Source organism: Chelonia mydas, chromosome 1 (assembly GCF_015237465.2).
Source record: "Chelonia mydas isolate rCheMyd1 chromosome 1, rCheMyd1.pri.v2, whole genome shotgun sequence".
Classification (NCBI taxonomy): Eukaryota; Metazoa; Chordata; order Testudines; family Cheloniidae; genus Chelonia; species Chelonia mydas.
In genome coordinates this window covers 136309840-136332531 of record NC_057849.1, presented here as the reverse complement: position 1 = coordinate 136332531, position 22692 = coordinate 136309840, and the positions used below count along the sequence as shown (strand labels likewise).

Here is a 22692-nt window from a genome sequence, read left to right as displayed (position 1 = left end):
GAATATGTTTAGTGTTCAGATTTCACAGAATGCTTGTAGGGTGCTGTATGCATTAATCCTACCTATAATACTGTATCCCATGTTTTAAAGGTAATGTTTAAATGTTTGCTAAGCCTGTAAATCCCCCACAGTCAGGGGAGAAACATTATCAAGTGTGAAATACCAGTTCATCACAAGGGATGTTATCTTCTCCCCAAGGAAAGAAGACATCAGACAAACCACTGTGGACAAAAGACTTTGCTGACTGCTTTCCCCACATCAGTGAAGAGGGCATAAGCCCAGGCCCTTGTCCCATCACAGATTGAACACTGGGGGGAGGGAATAAAAATAAGGAGAATTTATTATTCTTATGCTGCTTGAACTCTGAGAGGCAAGGATTTCTACACATAGGCAAGGAGTTCCAAGCTGTTTGTCCTGGGTTAGCCCTAAAGGATATACAGAGTCTGCTTACTATAACGGTTTATATTACCTTTTGAAACCTGACTGTAACTCATTTGTGTGTGTATGCTTACTTGCTTTGACCTGGTAAATAACTCTTATTTCTTTTTCCTAGTTAATAAACTTTTAGTTTGTTACAGGATTGGCTACAAACATTGTCTTTGGTGTGAGATCTGAGTACAGTTGATCTGGGGTTAGTTACTGGGAGTAACCTGACTACTACTGTGATTTTTGGTGTCAAGCAATCATCTACCACAAAGTCAAGCTTGCCCGGGTGGCAAGATAGACGGGAATGACCAACGAGATTGTCTATGACTCATTGATAAGACTGTTATGGTGCTTTAGGAGTTCACACTTATTACTGGGTTGGTGAAATCTAAGCACAGAACACACAACCAGTTTGGGGTTTTTGCCATTTTTCTTGACTGTCTGCCCAGAGGTTGGCACTCCTGGTTGTGAGCCATTCCAGACAGCAAAACAGACACCTCCAGATCTCCTGTCCTGAATGGGTTACTGCCTCTTGCTCTGGCCACTATACATGTAAGTTCTGGCCAGAGGAACACTGTAAAAGCAAATAAAAAGAATTAGAAATTGAGGTATTGACCCCACAAGCTTCACTCACATGAGTAGCTCTGATTACCATAAGAGTAGTTCCACTGAGATCAACAAGGAGTGTCCATATGGCTAAGCATTGTAGGACTGGGTTTGCGCATGTGCATGGGTTGGTATCCTCACAGTAGTTGCTCTTCTGAAAAGGTAGGTAATGAACATAGCTGAAATAATGGTCAGATATATGCTGGGCTCTGCAGCAGGGACTTCCAATAATTCTTTATCTAGTGCTACTTATGGGTGCCCTTATTTACAGTCATTGTTAAAAACAACTGATTTGCAGAAGATACTGTATATATTGTTTGGAAACCTTCATACAAATTCAAAGTATGTGGGGTTAAAGCTAACAGGCTAGCTTTGTTTCACATGTCTGAAATCAAATTCACTGCAATCAAATTCACAGCATAACTTTGGGTTTGTTTCATCACTTTCAGCGAATTCAGTCTCTGAAATATTACAATATGAAGCTTAACCAGTGATCTTTCCATTAAAGTTACTTCTTTTTTCACTCGGTGAGAAAAAGCTAGGAGCACAGAGAGGAGGGGAGGGAAATCCTGATTGATGCTACCTAAAGCTCGGCGAGCATTCAATAAATTAATACTATACAGTGGATAAGAATAAAATAGTACGCCCTTCATAAACCCATTTCCAAATATCTTACAGTACATGTTCTATTGCTTATTTCCTAATTCTTCATCGTGTGCTTTCTTCTAGAGAATAAAGAAATATATATATTTTATAATTCTGATATACAAAAACCCATTAGGGAGCTACTTAAATCCACTCATTGCTGGGAAAATTAATCACCTTCTTTCTGTGTCAAACTGTATGTGGGAGAGTCAGAAGTTCAAGCAAAATGTCCATATTTAATATGATGTTTTAATGAATCTGCCTTTTTGTTTTATTTTATAATAAATACACTTTAACCTCTCTGGAAGGCCTAAACATACAGAGTACTCACTGCAATTTTAGCTTCCTTTTTATTCCTTCTTCCTCAAGGTTTCCAGCTATGTTTCTCTGCAGGAGTCAAGTGTGGTTTTAATAAGGCAGAGTTTCTCAGTGCTTTTGATAGCGGTGAGGCGGTCAGCTCTTTATTGACTTTCTGCAGTACTGCAGCTACATACAGTACAGACAATCCAGCTTTATGAGCATGAATTAGACAGGAAATTGACCTGGAAATTTCCAGTCTGCCTTGTTTGATGCACTGTTGTACTGCTTTTCAAACATGCACATGAAGAAAATGAGAGTGTTTTTCAAAAAATGCAGTTTTGTTGCTAACCCATAAAACTGCGGCAACAAAATATTTCTAGGAATGGTTTACAGAAGCCCTTTAAAGAACTTAACACATTTCAGCAAAATAAAACACAGATTTTGTGTATGAGACAAATTACTGTATGTTAAAGATTATTTTTTAAACATTCCAAATAATGCTGTACAAAAACCCATGAGGTTATTCACTGCTAAAATATCTACTTTCTCTATTAAACTAGCTACACTATATATTTTTTATACACTGTACAACAGCGCTCATGCACACGCACACATGTATACATGAAGGTGTAGAAAGAAAACACATAATGCTCTGAGGTCCTATAAAGTTTTTATTGCCACCTGCATGGGTTAACTGTATTACTAATGAGTGAATGCTCAAAAGTTACACATCTTCCCAATCAAGCATCACTGAAAACTTTATGCACTCCACACCGCATATGTTACTCATGATACTTATTTTGTTCATTTTATTTTGGTCCTTTTTATTATCCCCACCTACTCTTCTTAAATACTTTAGGAAGGGATAGTACAGTAGTTAAGTTCCTAGCCAGGGTCTTGGAAGACCTGTATTCAGTTTCCCACTCTGCCAAAGATTTCCTGTGTGACCGTAGGCAAGTCATTTAGGGTCAGATTTTTAAAGGTATTCAAGCACCTAATGATTCAGAAATTAATAGGAGATAGGTGCCTAGTGGGATTTTCAAAATCAATCATCTACATCTTTAGGCTCCTAAATAACTTTCAAATCTGGCCCTAAGTCTCTGTGTGCCTCATTTCACTATATGAAAAATGGGGATAATGACACTTCCCTACCTCACAGAGTACCTAAAATAGTTGCAATTGAAATAATGATGTCACATACACACAACATATTTTGTACATACCGGTTAATGGATATGGTCCTAAACACACAGTCAGCCCCCCCCACACACACACACCTTAAAAAAATTTTAATGGCAAGAAAGCTTCAAAACTCCTAATTGTCAGCTAAGGGGTAGACAGGAAATTCCGCTCTGAGGGAACACTAAACTAACATATCAAGATGCATATATTACCATAACACATATAAACAATATAACCACAGTAATACGCCACAGTTTTACTTCTCTCTGTTAATGCAAAGACCTCAGCAAAGTCAGATATAAAACTGTGTAGACAATAGGATTTGAATGTTTTGAGCAACACTCTTGCAGTTATTGCACTATTATCAGAACATAGGTCCTGATCCTATAAAATACTGAGCACATTCTTAACATTAAGCATGTGCTTAAATTCTATTGACTTCAATGGGACATAAGCACATGCTTGAAGTAATGCATCCCCTCAAGTGCTTACTGAACAGAGATGCTTCCCTGATTAGGGCTTTAATGTCTATTAGCCCTTTGTTTTACAGTTATCTGAATACTGCGTCTTTCCCTCTCTAGGTACAGTACTGACCTAGTTACATGAGAACAGGGGTGGAGAACCCATGAGCCAGATCTGGCCCCTTGCTTAATTTCATCCAGTCTGCGGCGCCCCCACCACCATGGGGCTGGAGTCACGAGAACTGGCTCGCCCCGCTGCGGGGGAAGCCCTGAGCCTCTGCCCCCTCCAATGGGTGAGCACCTGCGATTGATATTTTCTGTGGGTCAATGGCCCATGATAGAAAAAAGGTTCCCCATCCCTGCATTAGAAGATGATATTTGTTAGAGATATAAAGAGGAAGAAAAGAGAAAACTCGGGCAGACTTAAAAAACTAAATTTGCTATTTCAAGACTGTGAACAATAGTGGTTGGACTATTTCATTTCATACCACAATCCCATTTTGAAGTGCTAATGTTCCAGAATTTTCTTACACTAAATAAAAGTCAGTGGATGGCTGTTGGCTTCACAGTTATTAATTATACGTTATAAAAGATTATTTCCCTCACTCACTAGTAAATGGGATTTTTGCCATATATATTATACATATTTCTGTATAACACATAGAGTAGGAAAAATTCCAAACAGCAAACTGTGAGACATAAGACTGATGCCTATATTACAAAGGATACTGGTGAAATCACAATCATCCAGAGAATGAAGTGTTCTTATACTGTACTCTTTGTATATTTAAAATACAGTTATAGCCCAAAAAGTGATTACATAGAAATAGCACCTTCTTAAATCAACAGATTTCATTCTGCTTAGGTTTTTTTACCCCATCCATCATGGTAACTGAGCACCTCCCAGAATTAGGAAATTAAATAAGATGAATGTCCATCTTCCACCCTGTACATCTGTCCTGGAAACTGTATATGAAGTGAGTGAATTTTTGTTGTTGAGTAAATTAATCTATGCTCCCTCATACAGCGTCTCCTCGCTACAATTCCCCACAGTGTGTCACTCACAACACCGCCAGCCTGCTAACCCAAACCAGCTCAGACACTTCACAGGCTACGCATGTGTAGTGTGAATCTCACATGTTTAGTTTGCTGTCAGAAATAGATGATTTTAATTCTCTAACATTGCAAAACCAAGGCGGTCTTGAGAGATGTCCCTGGATTTCTTTCTGCCTTGTGCATCAACTGATTTGTTAGCTACAAGCCCAGTCCTGAGGTGCTGAAAAACCCTCAACTCACCTGAACTTCAAAAGGCATCAAGTGTGTTCGATATCTCACAGGATATATTTAATCAAACAAATGTAATTTTTACTCACTGAACATATTTTAAACAGTCAAAACTATTAACAGTTTCTTATTTTAAAAAATCCCTTCATTCATGACTTGTTTGAAATACCCAAAGAACAAAACAGCATTTTCTCTAGGTCTCTGACTATGGTGAGGGAGATATTCCTATCCTTTTCTGCACAGGTGCAGTCAAATGGTGTTCCAGGCTATGGGCCAAAACTTACCCTCAGTCCATGTGCTCAATTCCCATTGGCATCAATAATAACTACACCATGGAGGGTAATAGTAAATAGGCATATATGTGCAAGCTGCTCAAACAGTACGTTCTGAATAATTAATTTTAAACTGTTGCACAGATACAAAACATTATTGCTAATTTCTAACCAGCACAGAGGACTTTTCTCCTCCTGATGCAAGCGTGTGACTCTCCGTAAAGTTAATTGAAGCCTGGGGTGTGTCTCAAAAGGATAATGGACCCCATAGAGCATGTGTGTGTGTGTGTGTGAATACTATACCTACAAAATGAAACCAAATTTCTAGAATGCTGTGTAGATGGTGCTTATATAACGGTCTTCAATCTGACTTCCCTGAAAATATACAGTACTATGTACTCATCTTCCAGGGTTACAACTTGAATAAAGGAGTTGATGAAAACATATTAATTAATGTTACATGTATTTAACTATAAATAAGTTATATTCAGTCTCCATGACACAGTTCCACATAATATTTTCTACAGATGATTTTTCATGGGATATATAAGTACAAAACCCATTATTTAGGACCTGATTTGAATCTCAACTATATCAACGTAAACCTGGAGCTACTTCACTGAAGTCAATCAAATTACACTGGTTTAATACAGAGGTGTCAGATCCTGCAACTGAAATCAGTGGGCCTATTTGAACGCAAAGTTCTTGTGAGTAAAGTGCTTGAAGGCTCAGAACTAGTGTTGCCAACCTCCAGGATTTCCCTGGAGTCTCCAGGAATTAAAGATTAATCTTTAATTGAAGATTATGTCATGTGATGAAACCTCTAGGAATACATCCAACCACAACTGGCAACCCTACTCAGAGCCCAAGTGGAGCTCTACATGTTTAAAATCTATAGGTTTCTTTTTAAATCGTTAAAAATCTCCATCTCTCATTGAAGTCATTCCTTATCCCTGACTAGCTACTATTATAGAGGAATTAACTGTAAAATATCGGTAGTGGGCGGAAAGCAACCAACATAAGTCATGTTTCAATTAAAAGACATCAGACAAACCAAGAATAGTAGTAGGAATCTCTACTGAATAAGCAGAAAATGGTAGCTATACTTCCCATTTACCCTGGCTATTTTGTTGTTCTTTTGCTATTTTAATTCTTACCATTAGATCCTCTTACTGGATGTAGTATGTACACAATGGAAATAGCAACACACACACACACACACACACACATATACACCCCACCTCTCAAAGGGTCCAAGAACTGCAATTAACACATTAAGAAATAATAACTGCCAAGGGAGCAACCAATATAAACAGTGTGTAGCTAGCTGATGTAGCAAGAATTCTGGTTGGAAAGGGAGTATCCCTTGGGGAATAGAAAGCAGAAAGAAACAAACATCTCACAATATTGCCTTGCTGTTTAGCTGAGGAACACTGGAAGCCATTTGTACACCTATTTTTTTGTTTTGTTTTAATACCAATATTTACTACCAATACTTTAAACTAGAGCTGGCTGACCATTAAATACATTTACAAAAAAATTCAAAGTTGTTTTTCATTTTGAAGTATTAGAAACTGACCTGTTCTTTGCTATTTCAATTTTTCTTCATTGTTTATCAATATTTTTGTTTACTGAAAACCATTGACAATGTTTTGATCAAAAACTGGAAAAAGCCAATTGTCAAAGTTTGTCATTTAAGTTATTTTTCACCAAAAAATTTCCATTTTCAAAAAAGACTTCTTTAATTCAACTTTTTGGTTGAAAAATTCAAACCAGCTCTACTTTAAACCCTACTCAAAATACCTTGTGTTAAACATAACCAATATTTTTGACAGAAAGATGAATGGGAAGATTGAATCACTTGATCTTTTTCATTCTTGGTTCATGATCCCTTCCATCTTCTAATCCTGACTTCTGTCTTGAGGGGCGGATCCTCAGAGTGTGTAAATTGTGATTCCTCCATTTACTTCAATGAAGCTACGACAATCTACACCAATAGAAGATCTGCCCCTCAGTGTTTAGCCATCTGACCTTGCAACCACAAAAGGCAACAGCCTCTGTCTTCTTCAGGGGCCTGATCCAGTGCCATTGAAGTAAATGGGAGAGCCTCCCACTGACTTGAACAGGTTTTGTCTGTGAAGAACAATTGACTGTCAACTGGGGTCTGACCCAAAACAAAACAGGGAAGTGGACCAACTTTCTTGAGCTGAGATTAATATCCCCTTGACTCTTCCAAATTCTTCAGAACCTGACATTGTCTCTTCCATGTAGTCATACTGAGCTCAGTTCACGAAAGAATTATATATTTTATATTTTTCTAATTGCAGCAAATCATCAAATCCTGACTTTCGTTTACGTTTCAGAAGGAGCTATATGAAATAGTTACTATAGTAATGATTATCAAATTTCAATTTTTTTTAAAAAAGACAGTTGATTTAAATATTTAACCAGTGGATTTAAATATTTATATTCTGGACCAGATCCTACCGCCCTTACTCACACTGAGTAATACCTTACTCTAAAAGGAGTTCCACTGAAACTACTAAAGGGTGGCAAAATAACCCTTAGGAAATTGCTGGATTGCTGGATTTCTATAAACCGAAAAGGGCCTGGGCCTGGAACCCTTTCTCAGGCGAGCAGTCCCACTGAAGTCAAAGGGAATAAGAAAGGGCTACCATGCCTATAATTTGGATAATACTATATGGTTTAGTAATTTTAATGAACAAGAATCAGGGCCTGATCACGTTCCCTTGAAGGTCAACAGGAGCTGTATTGACCTCAACAGCACCAGCAGGAAGCCCTGCATTTTTTTTCACTGAAATTAAAAGCCAAGAGAATGACAATGGAAAAAATAAAATAAATTATAAAGCACCTTGCTCCAAGCACAATTCCCACTGAGAAGCTCTATATCAATGTAAAAGACAGCTAAAATATCATAATTATAAACACCTTCATAAAATTCCAATAAATCCAACCTAGCCAGAAAAAAGGAAGGAGGAGGCAATAAATACGGGGATAACAGTAGTCATGCTTAAAATACCTTTTGGGAGAGGGAAGTAAGATTCTTTTTAAAACTGAGGCAGATGCCTGTTATCCATTTGGTAAATCTGACTAGTATTTGAGAAACGTTCAATCATCCAGGATGGCTTGGGGCCTCTCTCTCGTCATTCAGAATATAAGCTTTCTCAGCTAATAACGTGGCACTTTGTAGAAACAGTATTACATTTATTTTTCAATTTTCTGGATTTTGTACCGAGTGCTGCTGTGTTCAAGTGAACTGAATAAAAGCATAAACTGCAAGTGCCATCTGGAGAACATTCTTTCAGCATGCTGAGTAATAGCAGCAGCTTGGGCACTACCTGCGATAAATAAATGTCATTAAAAAGAGTCAAAAATGGCTTGTTTCTATGTGATATAGCTGCAACAAAATGCATTTTACTTCACCCTGCAGCAGGGCGGTTTCCATCTTTATGACAAAAAAAAAATAATCTAAGGGTTTGTCTATATGGTGCAGAAATGCATACTATGGGAGTGTGATTTCTGAAGAGCATTAATGTGTTGTGCATTAATTGGCCCAAGTAAACCCTGTTGGTGCATGCTAAATGTTCCCTAGTGGGCTTTAAAATAGTGTTGTTGAAACAGTATAATGTTAAAGCACACTGTGACTAGAGCACCTTTACTGCGCACCAGCAGGGTTTACATGGACCAATTAATGCACAACAGGTCAGCTCACTCTAGAACTCACTTCTATAGTGCACACTGCTCTACTGTATAGTGTATATAAGCCCTGAGTGTCTGTTTCACAACCATTTACGTTATCATCAATGTTATTAACAAAATGTGAATCCCGCAAGTTTCTGTACTCCAACAGCAATGCTGCCTGCCACTAAACTGAGCAATCCATACTCAATGGATTCAAAATCTGATGCCTCTTTACCCGGTTCTGAATGCCCAACATCACTTATGATGTCCTTAGATCTGCTAGCAAGAGTTGGAAGAATTATTTGTGGGCTTTTTAAGCTGTGAATTTATCAGCTTGAAAAAAAATGTGATAGTCTTTTTCACTCTAGTACCAAGCCTGTCCAGCCTCTCTTTTCCAGCAACAATAAAGAATAAGCTGGCTATGGGGCTTAGTTGATGAGACATGAGTGGTCAGTGTGGTAGACTTCCATCCATCTTTTAGACCTTTGCCTGCTGGCTCAGGTTTGAGACATGCATCTCCCTCTTGTTAAGAAATTACTTCAGATTTTAACTTAAGGGCAATTGTCAAAACTTGCACACAGGTGGACCCAGAGCACATTGAATGTAATGGGTGTCTTTCTATTGCTTTCAATGGGTTTTGGAGCAGGCACTTAGTCAGCAAAGATTAGTTGGCTAAGGATGAGAATCAGTAAAAGACAAAGCAATTATTCTGATAATCAGCTACTCAGCCATAGCTGGTAAATCTTGATCCCATTGCCTTCCATTTCAAACTCACATTGCCTTCAATAGGACCAGTATTTGGCCCCTCACTTGGAAGGGAGGTGGTTCTGACCTGAGGAAAGTTACTGTAGTAAAATCAATGAGGCGGTGGTGGGGGCAGGACCATATCTGCTCTTTATACACGTGTGACCCTTCAGTAACTAACAGTTGGTCAAAGGTAACAGAGCAGAATTTGACTCATACTCTCCAAAGCACTATGGGCACTCATCCCCCCCAGATCTACCCTTTTATGCATAGTCTCCCCTGCTCTACATTCAGCTGCCTCCACTGCAGGTTTCCCCCTTGAACCTTCAAGTGGGCACTTCACACAATTAGGTTTCAGGTGGGCAGGGAGAGGGGGTGACATGGGAACTGGGGAGTCAGGGGCAAGTTCGGGAGTCTGAGCTGTCCACGGGACACACATTGTCCATTTCCCTCTGGCCCCACGGACCTTACCTGAAAAACACAATACTGTACAGGAGGACTGGGCTCTCAGTCTGAAACACTGAATAAAAACATGTGCTTTTATCTTTTAAAAGTATTATTTATTTATTGTTACTTTCTATTTAAAAAATAACTGTTTTAAAACCAGTTTTGGATCTTCCCAACTTGACACATCATCTGCAGCATTCATGAAGTGAGGACATGTTTCCCTACAAAATACAGGGCAGAGGTAACTACCCTTCCCTGTGTGAGGTGACTCATTCTCATGTTGGATGCCATACCTTTGATGAAGCACCTTGTGTAGGAAGGAAAGATTTATTTGGTGGGATTTTAACTTTTTTTAAAAAAAACTTTTGATTTATAGGTTTCGCCAAGCAATGGGAATGAAAATAAGTAACTTGTGAAGTCAGATGTTTATATAGCCCAAGACCCATACCTGCCACCAAGTGCCCAGTCCTCAAAGGAGGGGAGCATCATGAACTCCCAGGGCACTTGGCACATTTGCAGGGTCAGGTCCTATCTGCAATAACAGAGTGCAGCAGAAGTCCATGGGCACAGAAAATCCACAGATTCAGTTCTCACTCAGATGATGCTGAATTCTCCAAAAAATAAAACACTGACATTTTAAAAATTACATTATTATGTTCTTAGAGTCTGGCCCTATAAGCCTTGCTCATACCAGTAATCAGTAGCTATTCTCAGAGGGCATGTCTAAACTACAAACTTAAGTTGACTTAAACTGACATACAGCCACACGCAGTAATTACGGAGATTTTCCATGTCCATGCTACCCTCCTTCTGTCGGTGGAGTCCTCACCAGAAGCGCTTAAACTGACTTAAGAGGAGCAGTATGGAGAGCTGAACGCATGGGCTCTCAGTTCCAGGTGGAGCTCCCCCCTCCTTACTCTGTAGTGTAGACCAGGCCGCAGTGAAGTCAAAGGATTTACTCACTTTATATTTTACTACTTGTATTGTACTACTGATAGCACCCACAATGCACCAGGATCTGTACAAACAAAGGAACCTACAGTTCTTTCCGTAAAGTATTTAGAATCTCAAACAAACAAAGGGCAGGAGAAATGAAAAAAAAAGGTTAGATTGCAGATTAGCCACATCTTCTTAAAGCACTTGAAAATAAATAATATTAGATATATTTATCTATCTGCTGTCACCCCTCAATCTGTTCGCATGAGTAAGACTTTGCAGAAACAAAGGCTAAACTTCTTGGATATGAAGACAGGAGTGCACTGATTTAGCTAGGACCCTGTCTTGCTAAGCCTTACTCATGTGAATAAGATTTTGCTGGATCAGGCCCATAGTGAAATCTCTCGTTTTGCCTGCAGTCAAATTCAAACTATATACAGGAACAGAAATGTCTCCTTTCCTACCCATCTCAATTTAGTATCCATTTTAAAGCTTACCTTTGACCTTTTAAAACGAATAATACACTTAAACGATTTATAAAAGCACCAAATCTCACTGAATCGTAATTATAAACAATTTGTGTTTATCTAAAATGCATGTTTTCCATTTTTAATTTTTTTAAATGTCAAATTTAACAGAAGGAAAGATACTTTTGGGTTTTTTTAAACCATGTTAAATGTTTAAGCAGAGATACTGCCAGCATAACTAGAGCAACTTACTACAAACATCTTCTGTTCCATCATTCTCTATATAGTTAGACTCCTTTAAAGTGCCTATCTCAAATAGAGAGTTTTCACAAATCAAATTGCACGTAACGAGTATAGGAATTCAAAACCACAACATACTGGCCTGACTAAAAATACGTTGTCCAATGTGAAAACAGCCCCCACGTGTAACCACGTCATAACCTTTAACCTATCCTTTCAACAAGAGCCCAAGAGGGAAAAAATTAAGCCTTACTGTATCCCCGAAGGGAAACAAATCATACCAAAGGGAGCAGTAAGTTCAGAACTGAAGAGCCCTAATAGAAATGCCCTGTCCCTTTTAAAGCAGGAGGCTGGTAGCTTTAGCACCTCAACTGATTAGAAGTACGGGGGCATCTCACCTGGAGAAAGCACCAAGTCCCAACCATTTAAGGCTTTATACTACAAAACCAACACCTTCAATTCACCTGGAAACTAACTGGAAGCCAGGGCAGGTGTCACCCATACCAACGTAACCACTACAGAGGGATAAAGAGCCATGATGCCACATAATAGTCTCAGCTACAGTTATCCAAACACCTTTCTCACCTTTAGATTAGACAACTGCTTTGTGCTTTTTGATGGGACTACACATTAACACCATTTAGATCCCTCAGTAACTTAAGATAACACATAATGGGGCTGTTTACTTATGAAGCAGTGCTTCACATACATAATATATTGCACCAGAGCTCTGTAGCCTGTATTACAACAATCCTGGAGAGGCTGTCCACAGGCAGTGAACCAGGACTTCTGGATCAGGAACATGAGACACTGCTGCTTAAGCTAAAGGACCAAGGGCTAACTTCACAAAGACACTTAGGTACTTTTAGGCACCTGGGGGGGGGGGGAAATCACAGGAACACACTGCAATTCACAAAGCCTAAGTTGGGTGCCTAGGCTCCCTGTACAATGAACTGGGGTAGACAGGTGCCTTAGACTGAAATTCACAAAAGCTGGCATACTAGGTAGAGAGCCTCCTAAGTTAGACCATGGAAGATGCCAGTGAGAGGGTGTATGCAACACCCCACCCCTCTCACAGAGTTAGGCATCTAAATCTGGGCTGCAGGGAGGTGCCTATTTCTGCCAGTGACTCAGCTGTGAACCCTCATCCACTACGAATAAATAATGAAAGAATCATTGGGCCAAAGAGAAAGCAAGCATGAGGATGACTGTGTAGGCGGGTGGTTGGAGAACTAACCAGAGAGGTGGGAGAGCCAGGATCCACTCCCCTACTCCAATGACTTTTTAAAATTATTTACCCACAGTGGAAGAGCTTCAACAGAAGAGAGTGAGGGAGCCCACATCAGAATATCTCATAGCCCACTGGTTAGGGCACTCAGCTGAGCAGTAACAGATCCCTCCCTATTCAAATCCCTTCTCCCTTTCAGGCAGAGGAAGGACTTGAACCAGGGGTCTCCCACCTCCCAGGTGAACACCCTTAGCACCAGGCTAGAAGTCATGAAGGAAGGCCTTCTCTTTACTCCCCACCCTCCCACTTTGTGTAAGCTCACCTACAGGGACCCAGTCTGGTAGACGAGCCCTGAGTCCACTCACCAGGTCAGGCCCTGCAGGCATGTCAGGCAGACGAACACCTATCTTCACCTGGTTTGTGAACTGCTCTGGGGCTCAGGCATCTGAACACCTGGGGCGGAGCACCAATGTGCATGCACACAGGAAGAAACATAGGCACTTAGAGAACTTTTACTGCAAAAACTTAGGCACTAAGGGAGCTTAGGCACCTACAGTGTGCGGCGGCAGCAGAGCAGGGATTTTGTAAATACCACTAGGCCTGATTTTGGGAGTTAGGTGCCAAAAATCATGGCAGTTAGGCACCTAAATCCTTTTGTGAATCTAGCACCAACTGACCAGCAACTTGTCTGTTCAACTATAGAGGAAGAGTCCTCCCCTGAATAGTGATAAATAGCTATGCTCTGCAATTACTACTATCATCTTCTCTTTAAAACTCAGGAGAAAAAGGACTCTGCAGTTAGAAATACACAATAACAAGAAATTAGCAATGACTATCATTAAGGATTCAGAGGCTGAAAAAGAACAGTTGGAGCAATGCAGTTGGAGCGGCTTTTTAGAGTAAGCTGATTATTTTCTTGCCATTAATTAATTATTTTTCACAGGAATGTAGGACTTGCTTAGTGCACTCCTGCAAATAACCCAGATTTGCCATGAAGAAGAATGCTCTGTCTACCATAGCATGTAAAAGCCATTGTCCTCCCAGCCCTCATGTTAGCCACAGTGTTCATCTAACCTCTTTGTTATCATGTCACAAAAGAAGCAGAAAAAACACTGAAAGCCTAAGTAAATTCTGATGTTTGACTCAAGATTGATTTTACCACTATCCTACAATAAGTGAATTCAGAGATTAAAGCTGGGATTTTTCAAAGGTGCCTAAATGAGTTAGGCACCCAACAGCCACTGAAACAGAGGTGGGGTTAACCACCTAACTCCCTTAGCAGTTCAAGATGAGATTTTCAAAAGACACTAAAAAGTAGGCTAAAAGACATAAGAATCCAAGTTGTAATTAAGAACCAATGGGCACCCTACAGTCACATGCCTCAGTAGAAGGCTGGTTTCCCATCAGAATTCGAATGAAAAGCTATGGGCATGACCAGTCCTGGAACTTGTCCATAGAACTCAACACGTGCCAGGGGAAAAAAATCAAAACCTACCTGGTCAACCGAAACAGCAATTAGCTCACCATTCCCAACTGTGGTTGCAGTTCTAGCCCAGCCCCCCCGAAAATGCTTCAGCAACTAATTTAAAGAAACTGAGGTTCATTGTGGAAGTGTCAATGAGATTAGATTCACAAAGTTGATGGGCAGTTTATGCCATGAAGACTGTAAGGGGCAATGAGAAAGAAAGTGGTAGGGGTGGGCAATGCTTGAGAGATTTGGGTTAGTTCTTGAAGACATTCAGCCTCCCATCAGATGTGTGACAGAAGAATTTTCCAAAAATTGTACCATATTAGTAACCACAGTTTGTGTTGAAAGAATTGTTCCTGAAGCAGCCTTTGAGGTTTGTATTCATAGAACACGAAATCAGAGAACAATATGTGATAGAGAGACTGTACTGATGTTTGTGACACTGTTGCTAAGGCTCCCCAAGAGATCCAGCCAGACACAAGACAACATTAAAGCATGCCTCCACCTTCCCTGTTCATATCCATGAGCTATTATTTAAACACATACACTTAGTAATCTTATAATGCAGTCCTGTAAAATCATTCAACTAAAACTACAAAATTACTCTCCAGTTTAGCAGACCTGATACACGAAACATTGCCTATGTGACAATGAAGGTATGGCGGGGATCGGTAAGGGTAGTAAGGTATGTGTACACACACACACACACACATATAGAAGATGGAAGGAAACCCAAAATTACTAAGCAAGATTACACTGTGAATGATATGGTTTCTTCACACATCTGATATATAGCATCTTTTCTGGTGTCCTGCAAAAGGTGACCAATTTGAAAATCTAAGCTGTAGGAATTGCTAAGGAAAATGAAGAAATGCTAATGACCAGCAAGAAGGAAGGTGCCTAGGACTTTGTGCCAAAGTTACACCCATCTTTTTGTGACCTAGACACTTTTAGAACAATTGCAGAATGGCATAAGGACTGAAAGAAAAAAAAAGGTTTGTTTTTTTTTAACCCAGTCTACAGAAGTTATAGCTGCTTTTCTGAGAGATGTTATGAAGCGTTCTACTGCATTTTTATTCTGGAGATGTAGGATCGGAAGGTGTGACCCAATGCAGTCTAATCCCAAAACAAAACAATTCACAGCTATCACTACACATTGTCAACTCAGTACTTTCACCCAAAATAAGAAAGCAAACACCCCTGTAAATCATTTATCCATCACAGTTTTGTAACAAGAATTTTTGCCAGCTCCCATTTTGCTTCTCTCGCTCTCTTGTTCACTGCTCTACAAAACCACCATTTCAGTTCTCTAAGCATACAGACTGGTAAGCACAAAGAGTTTGTACAGCTACAGCATTTTGATTTTCTTCGTTTAATTTTTTTTAAATGCTCTCCAAAAGACACTAAGACTAGGACACTAGATACTGCATTTTCATTCTCTTATCGGAGCCAGATAGGTGGCTCCATTGTCTGCACAATGCAGTCCACAGCTCAGGCAAGCTAATGTCTGGTAGTGTTGTTTATCCTTTATTTTTTCAAAGATTTTTACTAGAATAACATTTTTTAAAGTTACCGTAATTTTTTCTAATAGGTAGCACTTATGTGACGAATGTGTACTTAGCGCTTGTAATTGTCACGTGATTTATGTAGAAGTAATTGGGGTTAAACTACAGGCTACGTCAAACGCCTCATATTTGGCCCCATCCCTGGGAGTTGGAAACATCTGAAATAAATAAACCCATGTGTCACTTAAGAGGGTCTGGGCCTAATTACAATCATTTGTATTTTCATGGAAGCAAACTGCTACTTTAGCCTTCTGTCTTTAAGTCCAGAGCTAGCTTTTCTGCTCTTCTGGTACCCAAGTGAAAATATTACTCTTTCAACAAGACTTCTGTTTTACTTTGACCAGCAAGGCAGCAACAACCTCCCTATCTCTGGCTCTTTTCCATGCTAAAATAAGAAGCCTGTTGTTATTCCAAGAGAGCTGCTTGCTTCCACCTCCATTCTCTGTTGACTTACATAGATGACAGCATAGGAAACTCTCGAGGTACCATTTGTTGGCCACCTTTTTGTTACATTACTATTTATGATGTGCATTACAGTTATGCCTAGAAGCCCCAAACAAGATCAAGGTCTATTGTGCTAGGCATTTTATAAACACAGAGTGAGAGAGAGTCCCTGATAAGCTTTCTGTGCCACAATTCCCTCACCCTTTGTCCATTTTATCTATTTTGATTAAGTGACTTGCCCAATGCCACGTAAGAACTTTGTGGTAGAGCCAGAAATTGAACCAAAATCTCCTGTGCCCCAGACCACAGGGTCAATCTTCTTCATTACATATGGACACACCTTTTCTACTGTAATCCACATTACTTTGAGCGCTAATCAAGCATTAGTTTCAAATGGCTGTTCACTGACGATTCTAGCCTCTTGAAGCTGCAACCTGCTCAGATCCACCCTCTTAACACGGATTCTATGCCTTCATCTAACCAGCTCCAATGATTTTACCCTAGAGACTCTGCTTTTAATGCAATCCATGCAAGTTATAATACTTATCGTGTTCTCGTTAGAAGGCAGTTTAATTGTCACCTGTGTTCTTTGTTATCTACAGGAGATAGAGTTAATTGTTTCTTCTGGACTAGGTAATTATGGGCTATGTGCCACCAGTGTCACAGTAGTGAGGTTTGGATGCACATCATCTTGGCTTTTGAAGAATATGTAAATATTTTGCTAAAGAAGTTTTACATGACCCAAATGGTATTGTGCAGAGTCTGAGTGTCCTGGAAAAATCATAGTTCTGGAGGTTCTTGATGCAGTCAGACTCAGACAGATCTTTTTACTGGCGCTGTTTCAGAATTTTATATACATAAATGGAAGCTAAATGTCGCTCTAGCTTAATTTTCTAGCATTTACCTCATGTTCAAATTTGGCTTCAGCCACATTGCAAGGTAAAAATGGGTTTAGAGTCAGAGTTCAAGGCCAGAAGAGACCACTAGATCATCTAGTCTGACCTCCAGCGTATCACAGGCCATCAACCCCACCCAGCACCCACACACTAAATCCAACAACCAAAATTAGACCAAAGTACTACAGCCCAGAGGAGACTACATTATTACGTGCCACAGCCCGAGAACGGGAGGGACTGAAGTGTACCAGTGCCTGACACCCTCTCAATAGAAGGGAAATGATTAAGTGAGATATGCCCAGATAATCCTGGCAAGTGACCTGCACCCCAAGCTACAGAGGAAGGCAAAAAACAAACAAACCCCAAAGTCACTGATAACGTGACTGGGGGCGGGGAGATTCCTTCCTGACCCCATATATGATGATTTCTTAGACCTGGAGCACGTCAGCAAGAACCAGCCAGCCAAGCACCGGAGAGTGAATGCCTGGTGCCACCCCATCTCCTGTTGTGGCCATTTCTCATGCTTCAAAGAAAGGAGATTTAAAATAAAATAAAATAAAAAGAGCAGATTACATTGGGGGAGGCAAGGTTTGGCTCATTCAATGAGACCCCACATGGAGCTTTGCTCTTACCATAAAAAACCACCACGAAATTGATCAGAGATTCTAAGGACAAAATATCAAGAGTGCTAGAAGTAATTAACGAACTGCACTGAGAGCGGTCTGTGGGAAAATGTGCATCGTATTTGCGATCTTATTGGACCCGATCCCCAGGTATCTATTCAGCCCATAGTGTCTAGTTTCAGTCACTGCCACTGATGTCTCTCTTTCCAGGAGGAGGAGAACTCCCCAAATTCATATATCAAATGAAAAGAAAAAGGAAGCGTTCTGATTTTACTTCCTATATATCAGCGGTTGGGACAGGCCTCCCAGGGAGGCGTGGGAAAGTGGCAAGGGAGACACGAGCTGTGTGCTTTTTGTTTGTTGGTTGGTTGGTTGAAGAGCTCTGTCAACCCCAGGTGGCTGGAGCTCATGCAGAAGGGCCACACATGCCTGTGAGGTGAGGATAAAGGGACAGCTGGAGCCCCGCCGCCACAGAGTTGACAGCCAGAGCCCCGTTACCTGGGCTCGCCTCCTCCCCCGCACTGCCCTCAATCCCTCACTGGGAGGCAGCCCAGGCTCCAGCTCTCCTCCCTCCGCTCCTCCAGTCCCTCACCTGGAGGTGGTGGGGCTCCAACTACCAGCCCCCAGGGTGGTGGCAGCAGCACCAGCGCAGAAGTAAGGGTGGCAATGGGGTGCGAAGTCTCCTGTGAAAAGTGCTGTGACAAATATCACTTTTCACACTGCCTCTCTTACTTCAGTGCCACTGCTCTCCGCTCTGCCTTCAGAGCTGGGCACCCAGCCAGCAGCCACTGCTCTCCGCTCTGCCTTCAGAGCTGGGTGGCAGTATATATACTGTTGGAGTTGGGGCCATAAATGATTAAAGACACAAAAAAGCGGGGCCCGATCAAATAAGTTTGAGAACCACTGCTATATATAATTGTAATGCTGGGAATACTCCGGCGTTCTATATTATTTTAGTAATTAAACATGTTCTTGCCAGTTGCCAAAGGGAAAAATATATTGTTATTTTGAAATTTATTTTAAATCATTTCCCTAGAGAATAAGCTACATTAAAGAGGTAACAATGAAAAAGAGAAAATGTGACCTAAACAAATAAGGGTTAATACAGAAAAATCCAGGAATACTTCAGCAACCAAATGCTCTTTCCTCTCAAACTAATACATTAGAATTAAAATTACAGATTACAATTTACCTCACCGCATTTTTCTTGTATTTTAAGGAAGATTTTCTTCTAAAAAAATTTATTCATACTGAGACTAACCTGAGAAAACTAATGTAAACAACTGCAAAAAAAAAAACAAACCCCAAGCAAAACCAGCCTTTTAAGAAAAGATGTTATCTATTTATCTCCATCACTGAACACTCAGACTCTGCACAATACCATTTGGTTCATGTAAAAACTTCTTTAGTAAAATATTTACATATTCTTAAAAAGCCAAGATGATGTGCATCCAAACCTCACTACTGTGACACTACTGGCACATAGCCCATAATTACCTAGTCCAGAAGAAACAATTAACTCTATCTCCTGTAGATAACAAAGAACACAGGTGACAATTTATCTTCTTGGCAACCTTCTCTATGAATCTGAACAATGAGAAAGGAAGTGATGCAACTTTTGACCCATAAATCTTCCAAGTGTTTCACTACTGACTGTGAAAAATATCTACATAACACATTACTGCCAACCTTTAAATAGACACAATATTTTTTTAAATTTCTCTCTGGCTTTCATTTACTTCACTGATGCAAGTATTTGAACCACTGATAACTGGGAAGTGTTTGTTTATTGTAAAAATCGGACCACTTCATCTAAATTATGTCTCTCTCACACATATGCAAAGCTCCCCACTCCAGAACCCCAATAATTATTTTTAAAAGTTTTGTAAAGAGGCACTATGTACATGTATATGCTCTTCCCCTTCCTTCAATGTTTACACACCGTCTCTCTCTTACTGTGTCCAAAATCCACTCCTGGGACCTCGACAATTGAAACACAAAGCAGCAGCTGTTTGGCAACATTTCTAACCCTAAAAAGCAACTGTGATGAGATTTCATTTCACTAAACATTCAGACCTCATTCAGTGCGATGTGACACAACAGTCATGGTTTACAGCAAACGTATATGAAATCAACTCTTTCAGCTAGAAAAGCCACATCAGATGCAGGATTTGCTTGTGTTAGCCAATATTACTGAAAAGAGTTGTGGCTACAAATGTAGCTAAGGCAAGAGAAATAATACCACAATTCTCTGTGTGTTTGCTTTATACCTGGGGTCTTCATATCTTCCACGTTTTGACTCTTTCCCAGAATCTCAGAATGTTTATTATAAGGCTCCCGAAGTGCATACCGCAGAGCCAATTCTGACTGCTATAGCGCGCACGTAGTTAGGGTGCGGGGAGGTATTTTGCAAAATCCTTGAAAATACAAGTTCACAGCAAGCCCTGCTCCTTGGAGCCGCAGGGAGCAGACATCGCTTTTCAAATAAATAAATAAATAAAAAGAACAACCCAGTTCATTCTCCCAGCCACAAATCTAAGAGGAGACGGATGCCCCCCAACAAACAATCCCTCCCATCACCTACCAAAAGGCAATTTTAGCATTGTTCCGCTGGATGCAAATCAGCGCCAACAGCAGCGCAAACAGCCTCCTTCCTCCAGCACCAACCCCGTTCCCTTCGCACCGCCCGGCTGCGCCAATCACCCCCCCCCCCCGTCCCCCGACCACCCAAAAAACCCCACTTTGCCTTCCGATCCCCCCGCCCCGTTTTCCCCTTGTCTGTGGCAAACCCTGCACAGCAGCCTCTCGGTGCCGGCGGCTGCCCGTGCCGGGGGCAGCCGGTCCAGCCCCGCCGCGGGCTTTGCAAGCCGCCGGCTTCCTCCTCCTCCCCGGGCGGCTGCAGCGACCTGTCAGCCGGCTGCACCCCGCCTCCCACCCCTCATGTCACCTTCCCACGGATGCCCGTGCGGACTCGCCCCCTCCCGCTGGTAGCCTGATATATCCGGGGGAGGGGGCGGGGGTCACCCTTCAGCAACACCCCCCCACACACATACCCCCACCCCGGCCGGGCAGGGTCCCTGCGCACCCCCCGCTCTCCCCGCGGCGCAGAGCGGCTCACCTCCGGCTCTCCCGGCGGCTGCGGGCGGGCGCCCCTAGCTGGGCTCCATGGAGCGCGGTCGGTGTCACGCCGCCGCTGGACCGGGGGGGGCGGAGCGGGCTGCGCCTGCTCTGGCCGGGCTGGAGGGGGCCGGGGGGGGGTCCTGCGTCGCTGTCAGCCGCCGCCGCCCGACTGGCGTGGCCGAGCCACTCTACGTGCCGCGGCGCTGCCCGCCCGCCCTGTGCTCGCGGCTGGCTGGGGAGCCGCGTCTCTCGCTCCCCCCGCCCCGCCCCACGCGAGGCTGGGGGGGGGGGGCAGCGGGTGGAGGAGTGTCCCCGCCCCCCCCCGGGTGCACATGCCGGGGAGTGTCACGTCTCCCTCCCCTCCCAAAATCGCTCGCTTGCCCGCCACGGCGCATGCCTGACGCGGGGAGGAGGGTGCGCCTGAGCCGCAGCGAGGCCCCCGGCGCCTTCTCCGCTCGCGGCTGGGGCGCGGGGCTGCCTCTGCCCCCGGCTTCCAGCTGAGAGGGGCCCCGGGGCGGCCCCGTGTGCCGGGGGAAAGGCCGGGGCGGGAGGCGGAGGGTGATGGGAGCAGGTGGAGAAGGGGGAGCAGGCGGGCGGATCGGGGCGTGAAGGGAAAGGCGGGGGGAGGGTGGAGAGGGTGGCGATAATCAGCGGGTGTGGGGGAAACCGGGGTGCTTGGGAAAGACGGGAGCGTGGGGGAATCTGGGGAGTGGGGGGGATGGCGGGGGCCAGGAGCCCATGCGAAAGGGGGAGCTGGGGCGTTACCGATCGCGGGGTTCGCCACCCCTTGCCCCGCACCCCCACTCCGCGTCTCTTCAGAGCTCGCTCTGGAGGTGCTGGGCCCCCCTCTGCAACTGGATCTGCCTGGAGGGGGCCACGGCTTCCTCGCGGGTGCGCCAGTGGCTTCAGCTGGGGTCTGCTGCCCCCACGGACCCTGTTGTAAGAGGTGGCCCATAGTCAGCAACCAAATAAACGCACTATGCACCTTGGAAAGGGTCACAGGATTTTTAACCCTAAGGTTTACAATACAATCCTGACAACCTCATAAACAGCTAGAGAAGGGGGAGGCCATAGGACCTCTCCCTTTCTAACAGGAGTGTTTTGGCCTATACCCCTCCACTTTGTGATCCCTCTGTTTTTCCTCTGTCCCATATTTGACCAGGCTCCCCTGCTTCTACAGTGTGCCCTCTCCCTACATTTTTTTACCTTGGTCGCTCGCTGTGGTTTTTATTTTGCACCCCCATTTTCCCCTGCAACTCCTATACCCTCATTCCCCATCCCCAGAACTCCCTCCAGCCCAGCTGTTATCGTGTAACCCAATTTTTAAAGTGTTTTCAGATACTTTAAATTGCTGTTAGTGGCACTAGCAGCTTATTGGATGGTTCTGAGCATTAAACTAAATCCATGTCTAATATTACATAATATGCCTTTAAATGCACATTATATAAATGATTGTATTTCCATCTGGGTTTATGGTGATATTAACTAGCTACTCCAAATTTGGAGTTGTAGTTTATGATGTCGTTTCAAAATCTTTGATTGGACTCAGATCAAATAGATTATGGATTTAGAAATACTAAAGGAGAACACTCCCTTTTATCATAGCATCATTGGAACTAATGAGGGGAGAAAGACT

The 22692-nt window shown here is 42.4% G+C and overlaps 1 protein-coding gene across 3 annotated transcripts in view; it reads right to left on the bottom strand.

The window, feature by feature from the left end:
- RAI2 (retinoic acid induced 2) overlaps positions 1–21301 on the bottom strand; it is a 68631-nt gene extending 47330 nt beyond the window's left edge. Inside the window, exon 1 of one of the 3 annotated variants that reach the window (XM_037901127.2) lies at positions 21055–21301. The gene's annotated coding sequence lies outside the window, so the exon portion shown is untranslated. Of the gene's footprint in view, positions 1–20520; positions 20542–20725; positions 20748–21054 lie in introns of those variants that run through there. The other 2 variants (XM_043537921.1, XM_043537922.1) reach the window with 2 other exon arrangements.
- Between the last annotated feature and the right edge of the window lie 1391 nt (positions 21302–22692).